The sequence below is a fragment of the Mesocricetus auratus genome, unplaced genomic scaffold (genome assembly GCF_017639785.1).
Source record: "Mesocricetus auratus isolate SY011 unplaced genomic scaffold, BCM_Maur_2.0 Super-Scaffold_100011, whole genome shotgun sequence".
NCBI classification, from domain to species: Eukaryota; Metazoa; Chordata; class Mammalia; order Rodentia; family Cricetidae; genus Mesocricetus; species Mesocricetus auratus.
The window spans coordinates 81,164,491-81,181,631 of NW_024429195.1; the positions used below are offsets into that span (position 1 = coordinate 81,164,491).

General features: G+C 49.7%; 1 long non-coding RNA gene across 4 annotated transcripts; it reads left to right on the forward strand.

The window, feature by feature from the left end:
- Positions 1-378: 378 nt before the first annotated feature.
- On the forward strand, positions 379-7,224 carry LOC110343479. 4 transcript variants are annotated; one of them, XR_002385775.2, is made up of 3 exons: positions 379-495; positions 3,917-4,070; positions 4,258-7,224. It is a non-coding gene; the product is annotated as an uncharacterized LOC110343479 (long non-coding RNA). The 4 variants fall into 4 exon arrangements; XR_002385777.2 differs by having other exon boundaries at positions 398-520; XR_002385778.2 differs by lacking the exon at positions 379-495 and adding an exon at positions 508-588.
- The last annotated feature ends 9,917 nt before the right edge of the window (positions 7,225-17,141 follow it).

Here is a 17,141-nt window from a genome sequence, read left to right on the forward strand (position 1 = left end):
CTGGGCTCTGACAGCTCTGATTAGGTATGCTGTATGGGACAGTCGTGCACAGGGCCAGCTCATGGTGTGCTGGGAGAAACCCTACAAATAAAAGCTAGGGCGCAATCCGTTCAGAAGCAGCCTCAGGATGCGCGCGTGTCTGCAGGCAGCGGTGCAAGGAGCTCTGTGCGGGGTCCCCCTGAAACCCAGGAGGAAGAAGTAATTAGGAAACCCCGAAGGCAGGGTGGTGCCTCTCAGATTTGCCATCTCCCTTCGTTCCTCTGTTTCCTCACACTTAACTGAGCGTCTAACCATCACGGCTGACATTAAGGCTGTAACACAAAACACAGCGGTGCCCTTCAGACTACCGTCTAACGGAAACGGGACAGGAAGCCGCGATGACACAGAGCTGAGAGGCTCTGGTGGAGTGAACTATGTCTCATTTGCCAGGGACTTTCCTGGATTAGCACGGGAAGTCCGGGATTCCGAGACACCCTGGCAAAATGTGCCCCTCCTGTGCGTGTTAACCGGAAGGCAAAGGGTAAAGGGATGGGGTGTGTCACGGTGGGAAGTGTGCCTCACCTGTGTGGGTCTGTCTCCTGGGTACGGGTAAGGAGGTTTACTGTAGATCTGAGGGAAACCCAGCCAGGGGCGGCTGAAAGAGTCCAAGCCAGGAGAGGAGAATGAGAAGAGAGAGGGAGACAAAAAAGACTAAGTGCAAAGAGAGCAGAAAGAGGAGCCAAGAGGGGCGGGAAGCCCAGCTGGGGGTAGTGGTGGAGGGGTGCAGGGGAGGGGTGGGCGGGCGGTGCCCAGAGGAGCCAGCACTCCATAATTGGTACTTGCCTGGTTGTAGGCACCTCAGTGAGCCATCTGTCCTGAGTCTGAGACCCACCACTAATGTGACAGGTATCTAGTGGCATTTCATTATCCTCCTGTCCTTTGTCCTCTTCCCAACTGCCGGGGAAGTTGAACAATTTCTTTCTTGGTTGGGGATGTGGCTTACAGGTACTTTCTGTTGCTGTCTTTTCCACCTAACAGGATCTTTTGCAAAACTAGCACTTTTTTTTTTTTTCGAGACAGGGTTTCTCTGTATTGTTTTGGAGGCTGTCGGTCCAGCCCGGCCTCAAACTCACAGAGATCCGCCTGCCTCTGCCTCCCGAGTGCTGGGATGAAAGGCGTGTGCCACCACGGCCCCGGCAGCACTTTGTTTTGATGAGTCCGATTTATCAGCTTTACTGATAGCTTGTACTTTGGGGGTGATGTCTAAGAACTCTGTAACCCTAGATCGCAAGACTTTCTTTTTGTTGCCAGGAGTTTCACACTGCGTTTGCGTCCACAGCTGCGTTAATTTTGGATGAGATGTGTGGTTTGGGGTTGAGTGGTTTGGACAGTTGGTTGTTGTGGATTTGGTGCCTGTGGATGCCCAGCTGTGCCAGAGCAGCCTATTGTAAAGGCAGCCTTTGCTCTATTGAACTGCTTTGGTGCCTCTCAGAAGTGAGCTGAGAGCAAGACAGCTCAGCCTTTAATCCCAGCATGTGGGAGACAGGCAGGCAGATTTCTGTGAGCTGGAGGCCAGCCTACTGCACACGGTGACTTCCAGGCTAGCTAGGACCACATAGTGAGAGCCTGTCTCCAACAAACCAACCAACCAACCAGCAGCTGAGTGTGTTCCTGGGCCCCCTTCGGGGCTCTCCCATCCCATTGGTCTTCAAGTCTCCCTTTGCAGTCACACACACTGGGTCACTTTGACTTGGTAATGACTCTTGAAATGGGGAGACAGATTTCTCCCAAGCTTTTTTTTTTTTTCAAAGTTGTCTGAGTTATTCTGGTTCTTTTTCCTTTCCATAAAAAGTTTAGAATAATCTTATTCATAGCTAAACATTCTTGCTGGCGGCGTAGCACAGAACTAACCTCTTCACTAGGATGAACCTGCCAATCACGAGTATGGGGTGTCTCTGCGTATTCATAGCTTCTTGGATTCCTTTCATAAATATTTTATGGTTGTCAGCATAAGAGATCTGTATGTGGGTTATGGGTGGGACTCGGTTGCTTGCCTGTCATACACAGAGCCCTGAGTTTGATCCCCTGCGCCCTGTTAACTGGTTGTGGTCTCAGCACTCATGAGGCGGCGGCTGGAGGATCAGATATTGAGGTCTTCTTCAGTTACATGAGAGAGCGAAGACCAGCCTGAGCATAAAAACCCACAAACTGTACATTAATAGGTTGACCTAAGTACTTAATTTTGGTGTGTAATTACAAGCAATGTTATGTTTTATCATTTGGCATTCATGTGTTCTCATTGTTTAAATACAAAATTGATTATTGTGTTTTTACATACTGTGTTCTTCCCCTCCCTCCCTTCCTTCCTTCCTTTCTTATTTTTGAGACAGGGTTTCTCTTTGTAGCCCTGGCTGTCCTGGAACTCGCTCTGTAGACCAGGCTGTCCTGGAACTCACTCTATAGACCAGGCTGTCCTGGAACTCACTCTGTAGACCAGGCTGTCCTGGAACTCACTCTGTAGACCAGGCTGTCCTGGAACTCACTCTATAGACCAGGCTGTCCTGGAACTCACTCTGTAGACCAGGCTGTCCTGGAACTCACTCTGTAGACCAGGCTGTCCTGGAACTCTCTCTGTAGACCAGGCTGTCCTGGAACTCGCTCTGTAGACCAGGCTGTCCTGGAACTCACTCTGTAGACCAGGCTGGCCTCAATTCACAGAGATCCGCCTGCCTCTGCCTGTCCAGCCTTTCTCCATTAAGTATGTCAGCTGGGGCATTTTCTTCTATTCCTTTGTTAAATTGAGAAAATGCTCCTCTATTCTCATTTTGGGGGTTTATTTTTATTTTATTTTAGCTTTTGAGAGAATGTCTCAATATACAACCTTGGCTGGCTTGGAACTTACTCTGTAGACCAGATGGGCCTCGAACTCAGAGAGATCCGCCTGCCTCTGCCTCCCAGTGCTGGGATTAAAGACATGAGCCACCACATCCAGCTCTAAACGTTCTTTTAAAGCTCCTGAATGGGCCTTGCATTTTGTCCCACCCCGTTGCTGCATGAGCGCGCTCGTGTATAAGGTCATATGACTCTTCTTTACAGCTTGTGAATGTGGCGGATTGTCATGACCAAGGCAGCCCTTATAAAAGAAAGTGTTTAACCTGGAGCTTGCTTACAGTTTCAGAGGCTCAGCCCGTTGTCATTGTGGTGGGGGCGTGGCGGGGGCATGGCACTGGAGCAGTAGCCAAGAGCTACATGCTGATCTGTAGGCAGAGAGAGATCCTGGGCCTGGCATAGCCTTTTTCAATCCCCAGTGACACACGTCCTCCAACAAGGCCACACCTACTTCAACAAGGCCACAGCTATATGAGTCCATGGGACCATTCCTATTTAAAAACCACACCTGGCATCCATGGAACAATCCCCACAGGCAATGATGTATAATATGTCTTCATATTGCTGAATTTTATTTAGTAACATTTTATTAAGGATACTTGTGTACATATTTAAGAGGAATACTTTCCCATGGTTCTCTCCACCCGAGTACTAACCAGGCCCCGTCCTACAAGCCAGAGGAGACCAGGCTCAGGGAGCTATAGCCGTGATCTCTGTGCTGCCTCTGGCTTACAATCACAGCCATGCTAGTTAGATAAAATGAACTGGGAGTTCCCCTCCTCTTCTATTTTCTGAAAGAGAGTGTGTGGAGATTGGGCCAACTCCTCTTTCAACATTTGGTAAATTCTTCATGGAACCATCTGGAATTGGAGACGTCATTTCTGTGAATCTTTGAATTATAGATTCAGTTTCCTTAACAGTTATGGCTGTATTCATAGTGCACTACAGGATGGACTGTATTCTCCAAGGTTTGGGTGTGTTCTAAGCTATCCATCAAGCATGTGCTCTCAGAGAGTGTTTTAAAGTCCACTCCTTTATTTCTCCCCAGAGCCTGGCCACCCCCTCAAGGGGATGCCCCACAGACCCACAGATGGCTAAGTCTGGACCTCCAACCAGAACACCCTCCTGGATGCCCAGGCAGAAACTCGGGGGATGTCACAGAAGTGACAAGCCTTGGCTTCTTGGAAGTGTCCTAGGGCCAGGTAGGGTTTACATAAAAACCAGGACTCTGGTGCCACCACTAGGTGGCACTCAGGACATACGCTTGCCGCCTGCTGTTCAGCTGGAAGGGTCTGGGGACATTTTGTTGCTTGGGTGAGATGCCCTTTGAAACTAGAATCTGTAAACCCACCCTCCCCTGAGCTCTGAGCTTGTCCTTGATTTCCGCAGAGCAAGGAGGGACCCTGGAGAGATGTGCCGGGTGGAAGCCCGTGAGAAGCCAGCCGCGTGGAAGAGTGCTGTCCAGACAAGAGTCCCCACACTGAGCCTGAGGGTCAGGTGGCGGCAGCAGCCTGTGACATACGTTGTGCTGGGAAACTGTCACGTGCTGTTTGAGCTCTCTGAGATTGCACCCTGCCCCCTTTTCAGACCCAAGCCCGTTTGTCTTAGCCTGTCCGAAAGGCCCCCTGTCTAGCTAGGGATTGGCTGCCACCCCAACTCTGTAACAGGGAGGAAGGAGAATAGCAAAAGAGGCCAAGAGTAAAGACACTGTGTCCTCATTCTTAACAGCAGCTGGGGGGGGGTGTGTCTAAAGAGCATTGGCTGCTCTTGCAGAGGACCTGTATTCAATTCCCAGTACCCTTGTGATACTCATAACTCCTGTTTCAGGGGCTTGATCTCTTCCTGGCCTCTGCAGGCATCAAGCATGCACACGCATATAGTCATGCAGGCAAAGCATCGTGCATATAAAATAAAAATAATAAATAAATCTTAAAAACAGTTAAAAGGTAAACCATTCCCAAGAGATACCACTGATGTTTACTCCCTTACTATAAAAGCGTCCGCAGTGGGAAAGAGAAGCAAGAAGTTTAGCTATGAGAAATGCAGCTGTGGAGAGAAAACTCCAGCTAGCTACTGCCTCAACTTCCCCAGTGAGTTTCTGCTGTGTGCCTTGGGCAAGAAGCATGCCCAATCTTTGCTAGATTCTGGCTTGTGTTTAAATCCCACTTGGACTTTTTGCTGCCCTGTCAGCAGGGGGCACCATTCCTTCAGTCCTCCTCTAAGATAAAGGTAAGACTAGCCTCCTCCTCCATGGGGCTGTGGGACTCCCTCCAGGCAAGCAGAGCGTGGCTAGGCACTTGGTGGATGTTTGGGCGGCATGGTCACCACTTAGGTCCTTCACCTCCCAGGGAAGCCCACGTTTTCAGCACAAAAGCCCAGGCCACAGCCTCCCCAGCAGTGGGCTCAGTCACAGGTCCTGACCTCTAAAGAAAGGCATGGTGGTGAAGGCAGAGACACATAGTCAGCAGCCAGAGGGGCAGCCAGAGCAGAGTTCATGGCCTGCAGATCCTCAGGGAGTGACACGAACTGGGCCTTGGGTCCTATGTGTGTTCCCGCCTACCATTGTCTGCGCTCAGGCCCTGTAGAGTCATCAGATAGGTTGTTAATGATCACAGAAGGGGACTGATCTGGTTTCTGAAGAAAATCTGTTCTAGGATTAAGCCTTCCAACCATGGGTAAGGCTCATTTCGTGGGTGGTCTGTCCTGCTTGGGTGTGGCTGCAGTCTCTTGTCACAAAGACCTTTGACACCGGGCTCCAAGGTGACCCAAAGGGACAACTGAAGTAAGATAGAAAGTCAGGTAGAGAGCATGGGAAGAGATTCCTCACTCCGGAAACTGAACTCTCTCACCATCTGTGAGGGAAGAATTCCATCGTAGTTAGCAGCACAGGCTAAGATGTTGTCTACACACAGCATTGGCTTCACAGTGGTCCCAGACAAGAACATGAAAATGCTAGTGAGCATGCTCACGGAATGAGTGTCTGTCTGTGGCCTTTCTCTTCTCCATCTGTAAGCCTGCAATTCTTACAAACAGGGTTGCAACTTCAGCCATAGCAAAAGTGTGTCTTAGCTTATGTGTGCAACCCTTGTGACCCTCGGTTTTACCTAATCTCCTGCAGTCCCACTCAGTGTGCCCCAGGGAGCATCTGCAGTCCCACTCAGTGTGCCCCAGGGAGCATCTGCAGTCCCACTCAGTGTGCCCCAGGGACCATCTGCAGTCCCACTCAGTGTGCCCCAGGGACCATCTGCAGTCACACTCAGTGTGTCCCAGGGACCATCTGCAGTCACACTCAGTGTGTCTCAGGGACCATCTGCAGTCACACTCAGTGTGTCTCAGGGACCATTCTCTGATCTCATTTACTGGGAGAAGAAAGGGAGGAAAGGAAGAAGGAAGAGAAAGAAGGAAAAAGACTAACAATGTAGCTCAGCTGACAGGGAACTTACCCAGAATGCTGGAGGCCCTCAGCTGGATCCCCAGCGCCACATAAAACCAGTCACGGTGACCCACACCTGCAATCACAACGTTAGAGGGGAAGAGCCAGAAGTATCAAAGTTTGCTGTCATCTTCAGCTATAAATTGAGTTATTGGCCAGCCTGGGCTACATGCAACCCTGTCTATAAGTTAATAAATAGTGAGAGAAGGAGAGAGTTCTTTAGCAACCCTTTGAGACATGACCAATGTCATCGCATCAGTGGCGATGGAGCGGAGACGCATCACTAACCCCACAGTGTCAGGCAGTTCTTCTCAGAGACCTCTCCTGGGGTGGGAGTGGGGGGATTCCTGACTGCATTGTGGAGACTCTCAGGATGAGCCCATAGGAGACACAGCTAGAATGTCTTAGGGGAGATTTTAACAGAGAGAGAGGCACGTGGAGATGCCAGCGTAAGACTGGTGTAAGTGCAGACCTCTCAGGAGAGTCACACCTAAGCGTGTGCGTCTTCTGCTGTCCAAGTGCAGGGCACACACAGAATGCAGTCCCAGTGTCGGGCTCTCAGCCCACTCTGCACATGGACAAGTGAGGAGCCAGTGGTCCTTGGCAGCTTCCAAGCAGCGGGTGTGTCCCGGCAGAAGACGTGTGCTCCCTATGGCTGTCACGACGTCACTTGCAACGCAGTGACTTAGAGCAGCTGGGTTTACTCTCTTGCAGCTCAGAGGCTGTTGGCATGGCTGCATTCCTTCAGGATCCACCTCCTTCTTCACCAGGCTTCCATAGACCATTGCTTCCCTTCCTCTCTCACCCCCCCTCCCCCTCCCCATGACCCGGTCTACTCTGCTGGCCATATTCAGCCTGGACCCTTCCAGATGCTTCTGGCTGTTTTCTTCCTCACATCGACAATAAAAACCTCCTCAACCATCCTTAGGAGCGGTCATGTCCTCATTTTCATTCAAAGGTCAAATGAAGTCTCCCAGAGATGGGCACATTCCAGCCTGAAACTTGAATATGCGGCCTTGTATGGTAAACGGAAATGTGTGGTCACGCTAAGTTAAGGACACCGAGATGCACAATCACCCTGGATTCCCAGATGCGGCCAAGTTAATAGGATCCTTGGAGGGGGTGAGGCCCCAGGTGGCAGGAGGACACAGGTTCGCAGAGCAAGAGGTTGGAGTGGCGCCAGGCTGGCCTTAAACTCTTATCCTCCTGCTTCCAATGCCCGAGTTTTGGGACTCCAGGCCTGTGCCACCACACCTAGAGGTTTGGGACACGTACACCGCTGTCTTTAGATCTCTGTTGTCTGGATGTCTGTGCCTTCCTTCCCCTTCTGGTTTAGATGCTGAAATCAGATGTTGAAATCTTGAGCCCCAAGATTCTGATAGGAGATGCGGCTTTGGGGGAGATTTTGGGGGAGATAGCCAAGCTTAACTAAGCTCATGGACAACTCCCATCCGTGGTGTGACAGTTAATCTGATTAGCAGCTCCTGAGTGGGACAAGCCTTTGCGTGTGCACCTGACAGTGCTTCCGGACAGATTTTATGGAAGAGGGCGGTGCCATCCAATGGACTAGAACCCCAGACTGAATGAAAAGAGGAAAAGGGGACAGCCAGCCTTGGGCCAGCATTCCCTCCACTCCCCACTCACTTCCAGATCCACTGAAAAGTCCCACGCATGCTCCTGCTGCCACGGACCTCTGCCATGCCGTCCCCGCCATGACGGGCACCTTCTGAAACTGTGGCCCCAAAGAAATCCTTCTCTCTTAAGGATTTCTTTGATAAGATGCCGGGCATTTTGTCACAGAGAGACAAAGTAACAGACAGTGTGACTTGTGCCCTCACCTCCTCTGTTCTGAGGAATGGCCAGAGGCACTGCCTAGGAACCAGACACCAAATCTGCCTCATTTTGACTCAGGGCTTTCCTATTTGCCAAATGTGGAGAAACCTATTTCTGCTGCTTGTCAGCCTTTTAGCCTGTGTGTGGTAGTACAAAGGCCCAAGAGAGCTAAGGGGTCAGCTTTGAGCCCAGAATGTACTTACTGAAGAAATAAGCATGCGTGCAACATGGCAGCCATGTCTGGGGCTCAGCCGTTCCTATTTCTTCCCTCCTCTTTTGGTGGGAGCACATGAGTGGTGGCTGGTTCTGGACAATGCCAGGGAGCAGGGACAATGTACAAAGCATTTCGTAAGATGGGTTCAGGCAGCCTGGGTCGAGAGTCACTGCACGAAGGACAGCTGCCCTGGCCTGTCGACTGAATGCATCTGGTCGTGGAAACTTGGGGACTTTGGGCAAAGTTTGTTACTGTAGATGTTCCCCCCTATCCTAACCAAGACCAGTGGCTTCGTGGACGTGCCAGTGAGTCCCAACCCACAGTCCCTGTGTGTGAGTTGACAATTCCCTCTGCTTCGAGGTCTCTCGATCAATGCCCCAAACTGTATAACCACTCGAGCTTCCAATTCCACACTGTAAATTCAGAACAGCAGTGCCTGCTTGACCGAACTCTTGGGGCCTGTGGGCCAATGCACAGGATGACAATATGTCTCCACGTGTATATGCTACCTTCATCATCGCCACCATTATTGCCCTCCTCACCACCCTCATTATCACGGCTCTCAGCAGCTGCACCGTCACCATCGCCATGACCACTGCCATTGTCACTGCTGCCACCCCAAGCAGCGCCATGACCACCACCTCCGTCATGACCACCATTGTCACCTCCGCCGTCATCAGGAGGACCATGAGAGAGGAGGGTCATTTGTACTAACATCCAGTGTGCAAGCATGACCAAACTAATTTGATCAAATCTGATAAAAGCAAAAGCTAATCAGAGCAGTGATGTGTTGTTAATTAATGAGGCCAGGAGAAAATCTAGAAGGTCATTTGCACGCTGCTGATTTTCCTTCCTCAGGGATGGTCAGGGCTCCTCCTCCTTCTGCTTCCTCCCCCTTTCGACTCTGCACCCTTAGTGGACCATGGCCAACTGGAGTTCTTCCTGGGGTGAGTAAAAGAAGCTGGGAACTGGAAAGAGAGAGCCCATAATGAGATATTAAAAATACACTTCTCCATAGGTTAGCGGCTTCCCAAAGAGCCAGCTTCTTGGCCATACTTTAAGTAGTCAGCACAACCATGAGTGTGCCATAGACTCAGAACACCAGGGCTCCAGGATGCTCTGACGCACCTGCTGGGAGCACTGCCTGTAATGTGAACAATAAAAGATCCAGAGACTGATATTGGGGTTCAATCTTCAAGCTGAAGATCAGAGAAGCAAAGCAGCCAAGCCAGTAGCTCTTACCTCTACCCAGCTGAAATGCTATCCTGTCTCCATGGATCCTCACAGGCAAAAGCTCTGAATTCCTGTCTCCTCCTCCTTATATCCCTTTCTCTGCCCAGCCATATCCTCCTGTCTCCAGCTCCTAGTGCTGGGATTAAAGGTGTGTGATCCCTGGTGCTGAGATCACCTTTGTGTGAGCTGTTTCTTTTAGACTGGATCGATTTCATGTAGTCAGTGTGGCCTTGAACTAACAGAGATCCATCTGCCTCTTAGTCCTGAGTCCTGGGATTACAGGTGTGTGCCACCACTGCCTGACCGTTATGGCTTGTGGCTGACTTTGCTTTCTGAATGCTCGGGCTAGCTTTAATAAGTCATAAATGATGGGTGGCTACAGCTGTCACCTATTCACTGCCTCACTCAAGCATGGGGTGGCTGCTGAAAGACAGACACTATTCTGGGCAGCTCCAGGGAGGGGCTGACTGGCATCAGGGTATTCCCTATCCTGCTCTCCTGTGGGTTCAACAATAAACATACGACTCTATGGCTCTAAGAGCAACTCAGAGGCGACTCAAGAAAGTTCTCTCTTCCCCAGGACCAGAAAGAAAACGAAAACGAGTTTTAGCAGTCAGTGTCTAAAAATGCCACGAGAAAGATTTTCATCAGAGCTGGTAACAGTGAAGTGGAGGGAACTGTAGCGTTTGTTACGTAAGCTGTGGTGTGCTGATAAAACGCCAAGTCCTGCTGTTATTTAAAATGATAGGGCAATCATAAAGCGCGAAGAAAGGCTTACAGAACAGCACCAAGAGAAAGAAAAGCACCCATGAAACTCTACACATTGTGATGATGGCTGTGTGAACATTTGCAGCTTCTTAAAAACTACATTAGAAAACTATAACTAATAAATGAAAAGGGTCACTTTGTAAGGCCACCTGGATTATGAGTAGCTAGAAAATGTCTTTGAGGCTGCTCTGCAGTGGACTCTATGTCACATCTTTCAAAGAGCACTGTGCAGGCGGTGGTGGCCTTTAGTCCCAGCACTCGGGAGGCAGAGGCAGGCGGATTTCTGTGAGTTTGAGGCCAGCCTGATCTACAGAGTGAGTTCCAGGACAGGCTCCAAAGCCTGAGGCAGTGGGCTGCCATTTTCCAAGGTCAGCCAGGAAGGATGCTGTCTTAGTGACGGCTCCCATTGCTGTCAAGAGACACCACGACCACAGCAACTCTTACAAAGGAAAGCATTTAACTGGGGCTGGCTTACAGTTCAGAGGTTTAGTCCATTGTTGTCATGGCGGGAAGTGTGGTGACATGTGGTGACATGCGGGCAGACATGGCGCCGGAGAAGGAGCTGAGAGCTCTACATCCAGATCCACAGGAGACAGGAAGAGACCCTGAGCCACTAGGCCTGCTTTGATTTCACGTAGCCCAGGCTGGCCTTGAACTTCCTCTATAGGCAAGGCTAACCTTGATGTGATCCTCCTGCCTCCACTTCCCACGTGCGTGGATTACAGGCGTGCACCACCACATCTGTTTCACATGCTGCTGGGGATAACACCCAGGACTTCGTGCTTGCAAGGCAAGCACTCCACCGACTGAGCTCCATCTGCAGCCCCTCTCGTGGCGTCTTACGTCTTAATAGCATCGCAAAATCAACAACTCCTCTGAAGAAGGAGCCATTATTTAAGAATATGCGCGGCAGAAACAGTCTTCTGCACCTGCCCCCTCCATAGCCCATGCTCCGTCCTTGGACATTCTCACTTTTGAGCTCTTTTTTTTATACTGTTATGGTTTTTAAGAGCCGTTATGAGCAAACCTTGCTTGTCAGCACCACCGGAAAGGGCCAGTACTTACAAACACATTCCTAGCTGGACATGGTAGCACGTGCCTTTAATCCCAGAACTCAGGAAGCAAAGGCAGATGATCTATGTGTGTCCAGGCCAGCCTGGTCTGCATCTGGAGTTCCACAGTGAGACACTGTTCCCAAACAAACAGATGAGCCCCACACACCCCCAGGTGTCATTTCCAGAGCCAAACCAGGGTTTACTCCAGCCTCCCAGGATCTTTGGTTCTGCCTTTTCACCAATTCACCTGGTGATGGTGTTACCACCAGCCAGGGGAACCAAGGAGTGCAACACCCTGCTGGATGGGGATGGGAATCACCAGCAGGAGCAGCCTGAGGGTCAGGGAAGAGTTGACCCAAGAGAACCAAATACAGCTTGCTTCCTCCTCCTTCAAATGATCCATCAAACAAACTTGGGGAAAGCAACTGGACTTCTCTCTACAACTTCTTGGATGTTGGCCCGCACATCCCAGCCTCGATGGAAGCATCTGCAAACCTGATTTCAGCCAAAAGTAAGTGAACCAGCTTGCGCTGTGCCCAGCGAATGGCAAGCTGAATTTGGACAGCTGGTCCCACAGCTGATTAGCCCCAAATAAACACACAGATGTATATTAATTATGAAACTGTTGGCCGATGGCTTAGGCTCCTTATTGACTAGCTCTGTCTTAATTATTAACCCATTTCTATTAACCTATGTATTGCCAGGGGCTGTGGCTTACCTTTAATCCAGCATGCTACTCCTTCAGCAGCATGGTGTCTCTCTCTGCTTTCCTGTCCCCAGAATTCTCCTCATCTCCTAGCCCTGCCTATCTTCCTGCCTCTACTGGCCAATCAGTGTTTTACTCATCAACCAGTAAAAGGAACATATATATAGAAAAACATCCCCCATCAATGGATGGAAATGGGGTGACTTTGTATGGAAAAATGCCAACACCAACAAGACTGAGCTGAAAATCACCAAAACGAGTTGGAGATTCCATAGTCAATTTATTCCAACCATACTTCCCTTTTTAGATGTACCCTCAAAATAACACGTGATAGACCTAGGTAAGTCTAAGTGAGGACAGGAAGTCTAAAGTAAATGCTTGAAGAGCTGAAGGAGCTCTGGGTCCTGACTCTACTACATAGAACACACTCTTGCCAACCTCACCCAATTTCCTGAAAGTTCTTGGTACTTCATCATTGTGATCATTGATTGAAAAAGAGGAAGAGGAGACAGAAGCCTTTAGGAAGTTTGTATAAAGAGTTCAAAACATTTGGGGGCTGGTCACGATGGCACATGCCTGTAACCCCAGTCTCTAGGAGGTAGAGGCAGAAGGATCAAGGGTTTAAGCTCTAGACTGGGGACCAGGGTAAAGGTGCTTGCTGCCCAGCCTGGGGACCGGAGTTTGATCCCCAGGACCCTTCTGGTAGGAAAGAACTGATTTCTGCAAGTGGTCTTCTGACCTCCACATGTGTGCTGTGGCATGAACGTCCCCACTTTTACACACATGAACACCCACACAAATAAATTAATGTTAAAAAATTTGAAGATAGCCTGGGCCACATAGTAGGCTGTTTCTGAACAAACAAAGCATTGTTTTTGTATTGAACCAAATGCAGCTCTGTTACCAAGGAGTTTTAAAATAAAATTTAAATCAGTGGACACATTTTTGGCTTCCTGGCCAACCTCAGACACAACAAGTCAAGCCCTCAGAGTCGAGTGGTCATTTTCGTCTGCTCCAAGGCTGCTGCTATGGAAAAATTTGACTAGCTCCTTTCACAAAGAGGCCATTGATTCTCTCGGCCACTAAGCAGAAAAGCACACCCAGTTCCTTCTGTCCCAGGCTGCTGCCCATGGCTGTTCATCCTTACCTCGTCTGTCTACTGGTAGACAGTGTCTTCAGAGCTGCACGCCTCTTGGCAGAGTATCCCTGCAGTTTTAGTCAAGGAGGCCCAGGTAGTGCGGTTTCCAAGGTTAAGTCAGGGACCACCCTCGATCCAGAAGGTGAATTTCTGGCTTTGCAGTTGGGATGAGTGGTCAGACCCATGATGGACTCAGCACAGAACCTTGTGGGGCTGGTAGAGCCCATGCTTATAGAGTCTTCACAAATCTGGAATAGGGTTTCTTCATTGTATTAGGCCTAGAGAGAGAGACAGGAAGACAGAGACAGAGAGATAGAGGGAGACAGAGAGACAGAGAGGCAGAGAGAGAGACAGACGGAGAGAGGAGACAGAGAGAGACAGAGAGGGGAGAGAGAGACAGAGACAGAGACAGAGAGAGACAGAGAGGAGAGAGAGAGACTGCATTTCCATGTATGGTACTGTTCTCCCACTGAGGATTGGTCTTTCAAGTATGGAGTACAGCAGTAAACAGAACAGGTAAAATCTGTGTCCTTAAGAATTTACACATAAGCCAGGCGGTGGTGGCACACGCCTTTAATCCCAGCACTCGGGAGGCAGAGGCAGGTGGATCTCTGTGAGTTCGAGGCCAGGCTGGACCGACAGCCTCCAAAACAATACAGAGAAACCCTGACACGTAAAACCAAAAAAAAAAAATTTACACATAAACAGGGTAGTGGTGGCACATACCTTTAATCCAAACATTTGGGAAGCAGAGGCAGCCAGATCTCTGAGTTCGAGGCCAGCCTGGTCTACAGAGCAAGTTCCAGGACAGCCTCCAAAGCTACAGAAAAACTCTGTCTCAGGAAAAAAAAAAAAAAGAATTCACACATAGCAGGACTACAGTGGCACACACCTTTAGTTTAGCACACAAGAGGCAAAGACAGGCAGATCTCTGAGTTCAAGGCTAGTGTGGTCTACAGAGTGAGTTCCAGGACAGCCAGGACTACACAGAGAAACCCTGTCCCCCAAACGAACAAAGGCACCTAACACACTAAGATAAGAAAAGGCATGTAAAAGACAAAATGTCTAGACTATGGGATAGATGGTGGTAAGTATGAAGTAAGGGCATTAGAGGTGCCTTGGTAGGGCACATGTGACTTAGCAGGGTGCTCAAATGACAGTGACAGGAACCAGGGAGCAGACAGCCAGAGATGCTGGCTCAGCTGCTTTTGAAGGAACCACAGGGGTGTCTGGTCTGCAAGAGGAGAGAAGGCAGGGGCATCCAAGCACAGCGGCCATGTGGCTCACGATGGCCCTGCAGCCACACTTTCTGTGCCTCTCTGCCTGCTGAGTTGGTGGATGGACTCGGTGACTTGTTTCTGATGGGTGACTTAAGTCGATGGATTCTCACTTCCATGACACACACAGTGCCTACCTTCTCGGAAGGTTCTCGTACTTTCTTGGGCAGCCCCTTCCCCTGCATAAGATTTGTTTTTATTCGTGTGTGTGTGTGTGTGTGTGTGTGTGTGTGTGTGTGTGTGTGTGTGTGTGTGTGTATGTGTGTGAGTGGCCACCCGTGTCCATGTGCTTGAAGAGGCAGAAGTGGGTATCGGATCCCCTGGAGCTGGAGTTGTAGGTGGTTGCCAGCCAGCATGGGTGCTGGGAACTGAACTTGGGTTCCCTGGAAGAGCAGCCAGTGTTCTTCACTGCTGAGCCATCCTCTCTAGCTAAGCTTGCATTTTCAATGGAGCAAGCTGCCTGAGGGTGGGCTACCCCTGGTGGGCTACCCACGGTGAGCCCTGAGATGCCGCGCCTTGAGATAAGCCATCATCTCTTGCCAAGTGTGTGCCGCAGCTGAGAAGGTCCTACAGAAGGAAAGTTGGCTAGCCAGGTTCAGATCTTCATTCAAGGACTCGGGGTTGATACACACATTTTCAAGATGTCCAGTGATGGGTGATTCGCTATGCAGCGGCTCATAATTAATACACAAGGGCTTTTGGTCTGGGAAACGAGAAGAATGAGATCACCATTTTCAACAGTGGGTGAATGCGGTGATGGGATGAGGGGCGGAGAGGAGAGCACTGTAAGCGTGGTTTATTATGTGTGCAATACGCACGTATTTCTGTTTTGTGGCTCTGTCTGTCACATATTTTCTAAGTGGCAATTAGCTACTCACATCGTGATCTCTATCTCCCACAAAGCACTTTAAGCCAAAGTTAATTAAGGCACCTTCAAAAATCAGATTCTATAATAATTTGACTATAATTATTTCTAGAAACCAAGAGCATCAGATACAGTACCAACAAAACAAAATTCCAATGTCTCATTTTTTTAAAAGTAGTTTGCACAAAATCTGGGAGATTGGGGATGGATTTGACAGTACAGTGCTGGAGAGAGGGAAGGTTGCGTTTCGGCATCTGGTAAGGACTCCATTTGTTAGGAAGCTACTCTCTCTTTGACTTATGTCCAGCTTACTGAGCTTTTGAAGTAAGTAGCCCGGTGGCCAACATGGAGCTTGAAAGTCAGGTGTGGGAACAGAGGGAACACAGGAGGTAAGATCTGCAAGCCTTAGGCAAGGAGGAAGGGGGCGGGGAGGCAGCTGATATGCAGTGCTAAACGCCCATCCCAGCTTCCATCCCAAGGTGGCACCACTTTGCATTTGGTTCTGGAATCAGGCTGCCAATTCCAAGATGCACAGACAGGTCTCCACCTAACCCCAGAGGAAATGCAGTTCATGTGGGCAGCCATCTTGGGGCCATGACCATGTGATGTGTAAATACTGTCAACTTGTCAGGATGTAGGCTCACACAGCAGGCAAACACCTGGGAATGTCTGTGATGACATTTCTGGTTATAATTGAGGTGGGAAGGCCCCCTAGAATGTGGGACCTCCCTGGAATGTGGGGAGCCCCATTCCATGGGCTGAAGTCCTGAGCTGAACACAAGGGAGGAGGTGAGCTCAGCAGAAGCACTCTGTCTGCAGCCTGACTGCAGATGCAACACGACCAGGTGCCTCATAACCCTGTTACTCTTTAACAGCCCTCAGTCACACCTTCAACAGGACCAGGGGCCTCACAGCCCTCTGTTACGTCTCCCCAGCATGAAAGACCATGCTCTCGACCTTTGAGTCTCAAATACCCTTCCTCCCTTAGGGTGATTTCACCTAACCTTGTCCCAGCGAGGAGACAAGTACCTAATACAGGTACAATTGTGTAGTCAAAGAGCTCAGAGGGACGTAGGTTCTAGATACCAAGTTGAACTGCCATAATTTCTGGTTTTAGGTTGATGTTTTAGACTTATTTTTATAGGCAAAGCACCACTTCCCAGTGGTTCCAACCATATTTTGAGCTGGATTTTCTATTGCTTGCAAGCCAGAACATATGAGACGGTCCTGTTTTCTGGCATGGTCAATGGACTCATTGTATACCATAGGACATGCAGGAGACGGTGACAGGCCTGTGGATGTGAGTTCGGCTTGAGTCATGCTCAGTTAGCATGTGTTCAGTTAGCATGTCTGTGGGAAACCCTGGAACTTCTAAAGGTGTTTGGTTTGGGAGTCCTTGCAGAGGGGTGAACAGATGGCTGCCATGCTGGTCTGGTCTGAGTTTGGATCTCTGCTTTGCCTCCTAATTCCTTCGTCTCCTGGGGCAGGACGCTGACCGCCTCCATGTCACCCAGTAGAAATTCCTATGGTGTGACAGACTATCTCAGCACTTGCTTTCCTTCCCTCCAGACTGGTGACAAAACTCACGTCCCAGCACTCCCACACTTGGATAGTGTCACCAGATGGGTTCTGAACAATGGGACATGGCAGCTGTTTTGTTTCTCACCGGTCAGCTGATAGAGAACCAGGGGCAGCGTGATAGCTGATCTTGATTGTCAATAAGCGAGAGAACCTCCATTAAGGAATTGCGT